Source organism: Bos grunniens, chromosome 8 (genome assembly GCF_055505025.1).
Source record: "Bos grunniens cultivar Pamir isolate PY7600 chromosome 8, Bosgru_T2T1.0, whole genome shotgun sequence".
NCBI classification, from domain to species: Eukaryota; Metazoa; Chordata; class Mammalia; order Artiodactyla; family Bovidae; genus Bos; species Bos grunniens.
This window is the reverse complement of record NC_141172.1, coordinates 82,817,557-82,828,304: the sequence shown is the minus strand read 5'-3', so window position 1 is coordinate 82,828,304 and position 10,748 is coordinate 82,817,557. Positions and strand designations below refer to the sequence as shown.

Below are 10,748 nucleotides of genomic sequence, written 5' to 3'. Positions count from 1 at the left end.
AGTCTTAGTTGTACTAGTTTCTTGCATCCAAAAGCATTCCATTATAGCATCTTGCATCTTGCTCAGATGCATCATTACCGGCTTTGACTTCCCTTTAATAGCAAATGAAAAAGGAACCTTTAATCATAACTGCTGCCAGGTCTGTGTTTTACTAACTTACTCAGTTTTCTGTCATTCCTGAGGAGGGCAGGGATGATGTCTGTCTTATTCATTGTAACTTACATTCCCAGTGCTTAGCATTCTAGGTAGCTGAATAGTAGGTTCTCAGTAAATATTTGTTGAATGAAGATTTTAAGATATCTGTTCTTTTCCTTCTTGGAGTCAACAGAGGCTTATGATCAAAAGCCTATAATTTTTATCCAAAAGAATTGAAAGCAGGTGTTCAAACAAAACCTTCTACCTGAATGTTCATATTAGAGCTTCACAATAGACAAAAAGTGGAAACAACCAAATGTGCACCAACTGATTAATAGGTAAACTAAATGTGCTGCAATGGTTAACATTTGGTCAAAAAAGGAAATGAAGTACTGATACCTGCTACAACATGAATGAATCATGAAAACACTATGAAAAGTGGAAGAAAACAGACACAAAAGATCCCCTATTATATAATTCCATTTATGAAATGTCCAGAATAGGCAAATCCTTAAGAGACAGAAAACAGATAAGGGGTTGGGGGGAGGAATGAGGAGTGACTGCTTGATAGGTATGAGGTTACCTTTTAGAGTGACAAAAATTTTCTAGGACTAATAGTGACGGTTGCAAAAAATGTGAATGTATTAAACACCACTGAATTGTAAAATGGCTAAAATAATAAGTTTTATGTTTAGTTTGCCAAAAATTTTAAAGCTTATATTTTGGAGTTAAATCATGGTTTGAATCCTAGCAATGCCACTAATTGACTTTGTAACCCTGGATATATTCCTTATTATGGTGCCTCAGTTTTCTCATCTGTAAAAAGGAGGCAATAATGGTACCTACTTCAGAGGTTTATTGAGAGAACTGGGTCCAATAATGCATATGAAGTGTTCATCACCATACTTGGCACAGACTACATCCTCAGTAAAAAGCCATTTGATAGTAACTATGATAACAAAAAGAAAAAACCAAAAATGCATGAAATCATATAATTTAGAAAATAAAGCATACAGAAAAAGCAGTGAGGTGTGAAGGCTGGTACTACCAGCCTTCTCATAGCAGTTATTTATTGGTACCAGTGGAAATGCAGTGAAGTTTAACTACACACAAAATGTACACTGTTGTTTTTCAGTAGTTGAGTCATGTCTGACTCTTTGAAACCCCATGGACTGGAGCAAACCAGGCTTCCCTGTCCTTCACTCTCCCAGAGTTTGCTCAAACTCATGTCCATTGAGTCAATGGTGCTATCCAACCATCTCATCCTCTGCTGTCCCCTTCTCCTGCCTTCAATCCGTCTCACATCAGGGTCTTTTCCAATGAGTCAGCTCTTCGTCTCGGGTGGCCAAAGTATTAGAGCTTCAGCATCAGTCCTTCCAGTGAATATTCAGAGTTCATTTCCTTTAAGATTGACTGGTTTGATCACCTTGCTGTCTAAGGAACTCTCAAGAGTCTTCTCCAGCATCACAGTTTGAAAACTTCAGTTCTTTGGTGCTCAGCCTTCTTTAGGGTCCAACTCTCGCATTTGTATCTGACTACTGGAAAAACCATAGCTTTGACTAGATGGACCTTTGTTGGCAAAGTGATGTCTCTGTATTTTAATAAGCTGTCTAGGTTTGTCATATTGGAGAAGGAAATGGCAACACACTCCAGTATTCTTGCCTGGAGACTCCCAGGGACAGAGGAGCCTAGTGGGCTGCCATCTATAGGGTCACACAGAGTTGGACATGACTGAAGTGACTTAGCAGCAGCAGTAGCAGCAGGTTTGTCGTAGCTTTTCTTCCAAGGAGCAAGCATCTTTTAATTTCATGGCTGCAGGCACCATCCTCAGTGACTCTGGAGCCCAAGAAAACAGTGTCACTGTTTCCGTTTTTTCCCCCATCTATTTGCCATGAAGTGATGGACTAGATGCCATGATCTTAGTTTTTTGAACATTGAGTTTTAATCTATCTTTTTCACTCTCCTCTTTCACCTTCATTAAGAGGCTCTTTAGTTCCTCTTCACTTTGTTCCATTAGGGTGGTGTCATCTGCTTATCTGAGGTTACTGATATTTCTCCCAGCAATCTTGATTCCAGCTTGAGCTTCATCCAGCCTGGGCATTTTGCATCATGTATTCTGTATATAAATTAAATAAGAAGGGTGACAGTGTACGGCCTTGATGTACTCCTTTCCCAGTTTGGAACCAGTCTGTTGTTCCATGTCTGGTTCTAACTGTAGCTTCTTGACCTGCACACAGGTTTCTCAGGAGGCAGGTAAGGTGGTCTGGTATTCCCAATTTTTAAGAATTTTCCACAGTTTGTTGTGATCCACACAGGCAAAAACTATAGCATAGTCAATGAAGCAGATGTCTTTCTGGAATTCTCTTGCTTTTTCTATGATCCAATGGATGTTGGCAATTTGATTTCTGGTTCCCCCTTTGGTTCCTTTTCTAAATCCAGCTTTACATCTGGAAGTTTTCAGTTCACATACTGTTGAAGCCTAGCTTGAAGGATTTTGAGCATTACCTTGCTAGCATGTGAAATGAGCACAATTATGCAGTAGTTTGAACATTCTTTGGCATTACCCTTCTTTGGGATTGGAATGAAGACTGACCTTTTCCAGTCCTGTGGCCACTACTCAGTTTTCCAAATTAGCTGGCATATTGAGTGCAGCAACACTTCAATAGCATCATCTTTTAGGATTTGAAATAGCTCAGCCAGAATTCCATCACCTCCACTAACTTTGTTCATAGTAATGCTTCCTACTGCTGCTACTACTGCTAAGTCGCTTCAGTCATGTCCGACTCTGTGCGACCCCATAGATGGCAGCCCACCAGGCTCCCCCGTCCCTGGGATTCTCTAGGCAAGAACACTGCACCCCACTCCAGTACTCTTGCCTGGAAAATCCCATGGACGGAGGAGCCTGGTGGGCTGCAGTCCATGGGGTCGATGAGGGTCGGACACGACTGAGCGACTTCACTTTCACTTTTCACTTTCATGCATTGGAGAAGGAAATGGCAACCCACTCCAGTGTTCTTGCCTGGAGAATCCCAGGGACAGGGGAGCCTGGTGGGCTGCCGTCTGTGGGGTCGCACAGAGTCGGACATGACTGAATCGACTTAGCAGCAGCAGCAGCATCATATGGCTCAGAGGTCTGCCTGCAATACGGGAGACCTGGGTCCCATCCCTGGATCAGGAAGATCCCCTGGAGAAAGAAATGGCATCCCACTCCAGTATTCTTGCCTGGAGAATCCCATGGAGGGAGGAGCCTGGTAGGCTACTGTCCACAGGGTAGCAAAGAGTCAGACAAAACTGAGAGACTTCACTTTCTTTTCACTTTTCACATGCAGAGAGAAACACTTGGGTGTGGGCCAAGGAGGAGGCACCAGTGAGGCTGTAAAGGGTGTGAGTTTTTGTGAATCATCGAAGAGTTACACTCCACACACACTGTTTTGCCACTGGATTGTTGCTCCCTCTTTGCTTACTTTTCTCCTCTGTAAAAGTAGGATAATTAAATTGATTCTGTATTCCTCATATGGTTTATGGGAGGATAAAACCAAAGAAGTAAATTTTAAAAGGTTGAAAAATTATATTATTTTATAATGGTTTCTACTTGAATAATATATGCAAGAACAAAAATATGTTTCCTGACTCTTAAGAGTATCTCATCTGTCTTTTGTGTCAGTTGAGTTGATTGTGGTAATATCAGTGAAATCATAGTTTCTGCCTTAGTTGTTACCAAATATAAGTGGATTCAAATTCAGTTTGCCACAGCAAATGAATAAAGCAAGTACACAGTTTCAAAGTTAGGGGTTGAAAGTGAAAAGTGAAAGTGAAAGTCGCTCAGTCATGTCCAGCTCTTTTCGACCCCACGGACTATACAGACCATGGAATTCTCCAGGCCAGAATACTGGAGTGGGTAGCCTTTCCCTTCTTCAGGGGATCTTCCCAGCCCAGGAGTCAAACCAGGGTCTCCTCCATTGCAGGCTTTTACCAACTGAGCTATTAGGGAAGCCCAAGTTAGGGGTTATAGAATCATAAATCATTAAGAATCAGGATGCTGAGGTTAGCATGTTGAAATTCGACAGAAAACACCAAAATTCTGTAAAGCAATTATCCTTCAATTAAAAAATAAAAAGAATCAGGATGCTGCAGGAGAATGCCGAGCTAACCAAAATCTATTAATGATGACCAGAAACAGAATACCAACAAATATTTGTATTCTTAGTGTCACTGAGGTTCTTTCCAGTTTTCTTATGTCAATATGTTACTGGCTACCACAGTGCTTTATATCCTCAGGCACTCATGTCAAAAGGCATGTTTTTTATTCTCTGTCCTACTATTAAAACGTTGGTCTTGGTTGTAATTTTAATCAGGTCTGGATAAAATAATTTGGAATTTAGAACTTCTAGGTTCCACATTTATTCAGGATCCTTACAGTTGTGAGCAACAGAAATCCTATAATTAAAACAAAGGAATTTGTTGGCTTAAGAAAAAAGTCCAAGAGTCTATCAGGCATAGCTGTGTCACTGACAAACCATACTAGGACTTGACCTCTCATTCCGCCACTTGCCATCTCTTTGCTATATTTTCTTCTATATTTACCTCCCTTTGATCTGTTTCATTCTGTAGATAGTCCCAATAGTGACATTTAAAAATCCTTATAGTTATAAGCCAAGCTAGAAAGGAAAGGGCCTAGTTCACCAGGTCAAGCTGGAGTTAGCCCCCTCAAATGAAGCTGAGTGAACGAAGTGGATCCCCAAGGAAAATGTTTCCAATACCAGCAGAAAGGAATGGATGGCTGGGCAGGCAACAAACAGAATTCCCCACAAGTGACAATTAGCATGAACATGTTACTGGCACCCCTCTTGTGGTATTGGATTGTTTTACTTTGTATTATAATTCTTATTCTTATTTGTCCTCCCTAAGGTGAGGAATCTTATATAATTCATTTTTCTGTCCTCTCCTTCCCTTCTTTATGGCCTCATCCTCAGTACTTGCAAAAGTGCTTTTCATCCAGGAAATATTTGTTGTGTGAATTTCTTCTTTGCATGTATGTGCTCCTGACAATTTTGCATGTGTTAAAAGTAAAGTAAAAATGCAACAAACTAATTAATGTGTGCAAGTTAATTAATGCATTCACATGATTAAATGGATGTGACAATGTTTCTTTTATCTGTAAGATTCATTATTCCACACATTTGCTAATAATCATAGTTAAATTTTATATACGGCTTCAGTCAGTCAGTCATTTCAGTTGCTCAGTCATGTCCGACTCTTTGCAATCCCATGAACTGCAGCATGCCAGGCCTCCCTGTCCATCACCAACTCCCAGAGTTTACTCAAACTCATGTGTATCAGGTTGGTGATGCCATCCAGCCATTTCATCCTCTGTTGTCCCCTTCTCCTGCCCCCAATCCCTCCCAGCATCAGGGTCTTTTCCAGTGAGTCAACTCTTTGCACGAGGTAGCCAAAGTATTGGAGTTTCAGCTTTAGCATCAGTCCTTCCAATGAACATCCAGGACTGATCTCCCTTAGAACAGACTGGATCTCCTTGCAGTCCAAGGGACTCTCAAGAGTCTTCTCCAACACCACAGTTCAAAAGCATCAATTCTTCAGCGCTCAGCTTTCTTCACAGTCCAATTTTCACATCCATACATGACCACAGGAAAAACCATAGCCTTGACTAGACAGACCTTTGTTGGCAAAGTAATGTCTCTGCTTTTCAATATGCTATCTAGGTTGGTCATAACTTTCCTTCCAAGGAGTAAGTGTCATTTAATTTCATGGCTGCAGTCACCATCTGCAATGATTTTGGAGCCCCCCAAAACAAAGTCTGACACTGTTCCCACTGTTTCCCCATCTATTTGCCATGAAGTGATGGGACCAGATGCCATGATCTTAGTTTTCTGAATCTTAAGCTTTAGGCCAACCTTTTCACTCTCCTCTTTCACTTTCATCAAGAGGCTTACTAAATCTTTCTAAATATTTTCTGTTTAATCCTTACAACAACTGGAAGAGGTGAATACTTCTTCCGTCTCCAGGTTACAATGCCATGTATGTATGGCATGTACATTAATTAATGCATGCATTAATTATTATTATTAATTAATGTGTTAATTAATTAATTCCATGAGATTAATGCTTCAGTAAGTGGTAGTTCTGGGATCAGGAATGTGAGTCTATACTCCTAACCGTAATGCTTTTTGCTAAACACTGAGCTAACAGCTTAGTTGTGAGTAGGACACGGTTTCACTCCTTCAAGAGCTATGCAAGCTGGGAACAGACATTGTGCATTTAAGGCACAGTTCTCAGAAGAGCCCTAAGAGGAAGCTGAGTGGGGGTCTGTAATTTTATCACCAGTAGAATTTTGTGAGGGAGTGCTCACTGAAACACGAGTAGGGAAATGGTATACTTCAGTTCAACTTAGACCCCCTAAAAAACATAATTTTGTGAACTGAAAGCTATACTGTGTCCAAGCTAAGTTTGCATTAACTAAGATGTTGAAATAATGCTGCTCTTCTGCTTAGATTATATTTTAGAAATATATTAAAAAATAAGCTCTCATCTCACTCTCTAAGGATGATCTGTGAACCAGCAGCTGCAAGTCACTGAGGAGCTTTTTAGAAAGGCACAATCTCAGGCCAACCACAGAGCCACTGAATCTGAATCTGCACTTTACAAGGTCCCGAAGAAATGTCTGTACACAGTAGAATCTGGGAAGTGCTGAGCTAAAGTGAAAATACTTTTGTTCCCCAAACACCCCTGACTTCTTCATGCATCGGCGACCTCACATGTGCTGTTTTATCTATCTAATCTGCCCAGGGAGACTATTTATCATTCAAGATTTAGCTTTAAATTCTCCTTTCTTTCAAGGTTATTATTTTCCCTACCAGAAACTGTTGGCCATTCCCTTTTCTGTGATTGCATAACACTTTGTACTGGTATGTCTTATAAGTTTTCTATCAGATGATCTAACAAAAGTAAACACACAGAATGATAATGCAGGATGAGAAGGTGTTATAACTGATCTCCAAAGATGGCTCTCAATGAATGACACTTTCCAGTATCATGTATTGTGCAGTCACCTCCCTCACTGAATCTGGATTGGCTGTGACTATTAAGAAACAGAGTAAAGTAGAAATGATACTGTGCCAATTCTGGGCTTAGCCTTTAAGAAAAGCTTCAATTTTCTTCTTGAACCTAACTTGCATGGTTTGAGGAAGCCCTAGCAGCCATGTGGAAAAGCCACATGAAGAGGAGAAGCCCTAAAATCACGTGGGTATGCTAAGTAGCTTCAGTCATGTCTGATTCTTTGCGACCCTATGAACTATAACCCAACCAGTCCATGGGATTCTCCAGGCAGGAATACTGGAGTGGGTGGCCATTTCCTCCTTCAGGGGATCTTCCTGACCTAAGGATTGAACCCATGTCTCTTACATCTCCTGTATTAGCAGGCGGGTTCTTTACGACTAGCGCCACCTGGGAAGCCCCACAAAACTACATGGGAAAGGAAGAAAACTTAGCCATTTCTGCATGCCAGAAGCTTCCAGATGACTTTAACCCCACCAGCTGCCTAAGATACAGCAAGAACTGCCCAATTGAGTTCAGTCAATCCACAGAATCATAAGATAATAACATGGTTGTTGTTTTAGGTCACTGGGTTTTGAGTTTGGAGATCATCGGATTGGGGGTTCAATAACACAAAGATACTAAATATCCAAGATGTTTCCTTAGCATAGAGAAACTATAAGAGAAAGTGTACTAGAGCAAGCAGTGTGCAGCTCTTAGCACATAGTCATTGTTTGCCGTTACCCCCCACTCCATTACCAGGTAACAGTCACCTTGAAACCACTAACAGTCTCTCAGCCACTGGTCAGCACCACAGTGGGTCCCTTCTCCAAGCAAGCAACTGTTGGTGGACCCTTCACCCAACAGCTGGTAGAGTGGTGGTTGTCAGGCAGAGTGAGGTAAGAGGCGAATCCTGCCCTTCTCCCCTGGGGCCCCCAGCTCACCCAGTCTTGGGCCACGAGGTGAGCTGGGGGCCCCAGCAAACAGTCTGGGGACTGTGTTTTGCTGGGCTCCAGAGCCCTGGCCAAGGCTGCCCACTGGCCAGGCCCAGGCCTTGAGGCAGCAGTGAATCTCCCCCCATCTCTGCCTCTGCAACCTAATAGCAGTGTAAGTCTGCCTGGGTCACAGTCTGAAGAACATAGCTCCCGTGGTTTGAGTGGCCTTAGGAGCCTGAGGGTCAGTTAAGTTGGGCACCCGGCTCCTTCAGTGATGACAGCTGGGCAGAGTCTGGGGACCTGTCCTTGAGGTAGCCGCCAACTGAGATCTGCTTCCTCTTAGCCAGGACCTGGACCTTGGAGGGTGAAAGCTGAGCCTTGAGACCTTGCCTTTTCTTGTCAGAACACAGAATAACATTTGTTTGGTAGAGACTTACAAGAAGATCGTTACCTGACCATGACCTGACTTCTAGAAGAAAGGCTCTGACACCAAGAAGTCTGCAACAACTAACCATGCTCCACCACTCCTTTCCTGGAAAAGGGCTTTGTTGAAAGTTTTCGGGGAGTTTGGGGTTTTTGAGGCATGAGTCACCCGTTTCCTTGCAAGGCCCTGCAATAAACCTTTCTCTGTTCCGAACTCCAACATTTCAGTATTGGTTCACCTCACTGCGCATTGGGCACATGGACTTGCGTTTCAGTAACAAAAGTACATAAGCATCCTGAGCAAGAAGTAACACAAAGGGCAGTTCAGCACTACAAACGTCTGCATAAAAAGGCATCTCTTCTGGTTGTTTCACTGGTCAACTAAATTTCAAGAGCTTCATGATGTGTAGCTTACATAAGCTCTTCAGGTAAAATGCAATATTTTAAAAAACAAGGACTAAAGATAGTGTCTATGTGCTGAAGACATAAAGATAAAAATAGATTAATAAAAAAACTTAGTTTTTTCTTTTTTTTAAATAATTGACATAGTTTAAGCAACAGAAGCACAGTAGGTTCTACTATTTATTAAAATTTTATTTTAAATATTAATATAAGACACTGTTCTCACTGAGTCTCCAATCATGGAGAAAACATTGAGCTCTGGAGGCCCTTTTTGGATCATTTGGGTATGAGAGAATTAGTGCTCTCTTCTACACATTTAAGAATGTCAGAGAACCTCACACCTGTCAGAATGGCTATCATCAAAAAGAGCACAGACAACAAATACTGGTGAAGATGTGGAGAAAAGGGAGCCCTTGTATACTGTTGGTGGGAATGTAAGTTGGTGTAGCTACTGTGGAAAACAGTATGGAAGTTTCTCAAAAAACTGAAAACAGAATTACATGATCCATCAAATTCCACTCCTGGGGATATGTGTGTGTATGTGTGTGTGTGTATGTATGTATGTATATATATATATATATAAAGAAAACACACTAATTCAAAAAGACACGTATATCCTAATATTCATAACAGCATTGTTTATGATTGACAAGATATGAAAGCAGCCTAAATGTCCATCATCAGAAGAATGAATATGGAAGATATAGTATATACATATACACAATGGAATAATCAGTTCAGTTCAGTTGTTCAGTCATGTCTGACTCTTTGTGACCCCATGGACTGCAGCACGCCTGGCTTCCCTGTCCATCACCAGCTCCTGGAGCTTATTCAAACTCATGTCCATCAAGTCAGTGATGCCATCCAACCATCTCATCTCCTGTTGTCCCCTTCTCCTCCCACCTTCAGTCTTTCCCAACATCAAGGTCTTTTCTTTCCAATGAGTCAGTTCTTCGCATCAGGTGGCCTAAGTATTGGAGTTTCAGCTTCAGCATCACTCCTTCTAATGAATATTCAGGACTGATTTCCTTTAGGATGGACAGGTTGGATCTCCTTGCTGTCCAAGGGACTCTCAAGAGTCTTTTCCACCATCACAGTTCAAAAGCATCAGTTCTTTGGTGCTCAGCTTTGTTTATAATCCAACTTTCATATCCATACATTACTAGTGGAAAAACCATCGCTTTGACTATCCGGACATTTGTTGGCAAAGTAATGTCTCTGTTTTTAAATATGCTGATTAGGTTGGTCATGGCTTTTATTCCAAGGAGCAAGTGTCTTTTAATTTCATGGCTGCAGTCACCATCTACAGTGATTTGGAGCCCCAAAATATAAAGTCTGTCACTGTTTCCATTGTTTCCCCATCTATTTGCCATGAAGTGATGGGACCAGATGCCATGATCTTAGTTTTCTGAATGCTGAGTTTTAAGCCAACTTTTTCACTCTCCTCTTTCACTTTCATCAAGACGCTCTTTAGTTCTTCTTCACTTTCGGCCATAAGGATGGTGTCATGTGCATATCTGAGGTTATTGGTATTCTCCCGGCAATCTTGATTCCAGCTTGTGCTTCATCCAGCCCGGCATTTCACATGATGTACTTTGCATATAAGTTAAATAAGTAGGGTGACAATATACAGCCTTGACGTACTCCTTTCCCATTGGAACCAGTCTGTTGTTCAATGTCCAGTTCTAATTAATGGAATAATATTCAGCCATAAAATTTTGCTGTTTGTAACAACATGGATGGGCTTGGAGGGTATATTCTGCTAAGTGAAATGTTAGAGAAATATAACTACTGTATGGTATC

At 41.4% G+C, this 10,748-nt stretch overlaps 1 long non-coding RNA gene across 1 annotated transcript; it reads left to right on the top strand.

The window, feature by feature from the left end:
• The first annotated feature begins 7,947 nt into the window (after window positions 1-7,947).
• LOC147367563 (uncharacterized) lies at window positions 7,948-8,757 on the top strand. The gene is made up of 2 exons (XR_015170198.1): window positions 7,948-8,084; window positions 8,464-8,757. It is a non-coding gene; the product is annotated as an uncharacterized LOC147367563 (long non-coding RNA).
• Window positions 8,758-10,748: the final 1,991 nt, after the last annotated feature.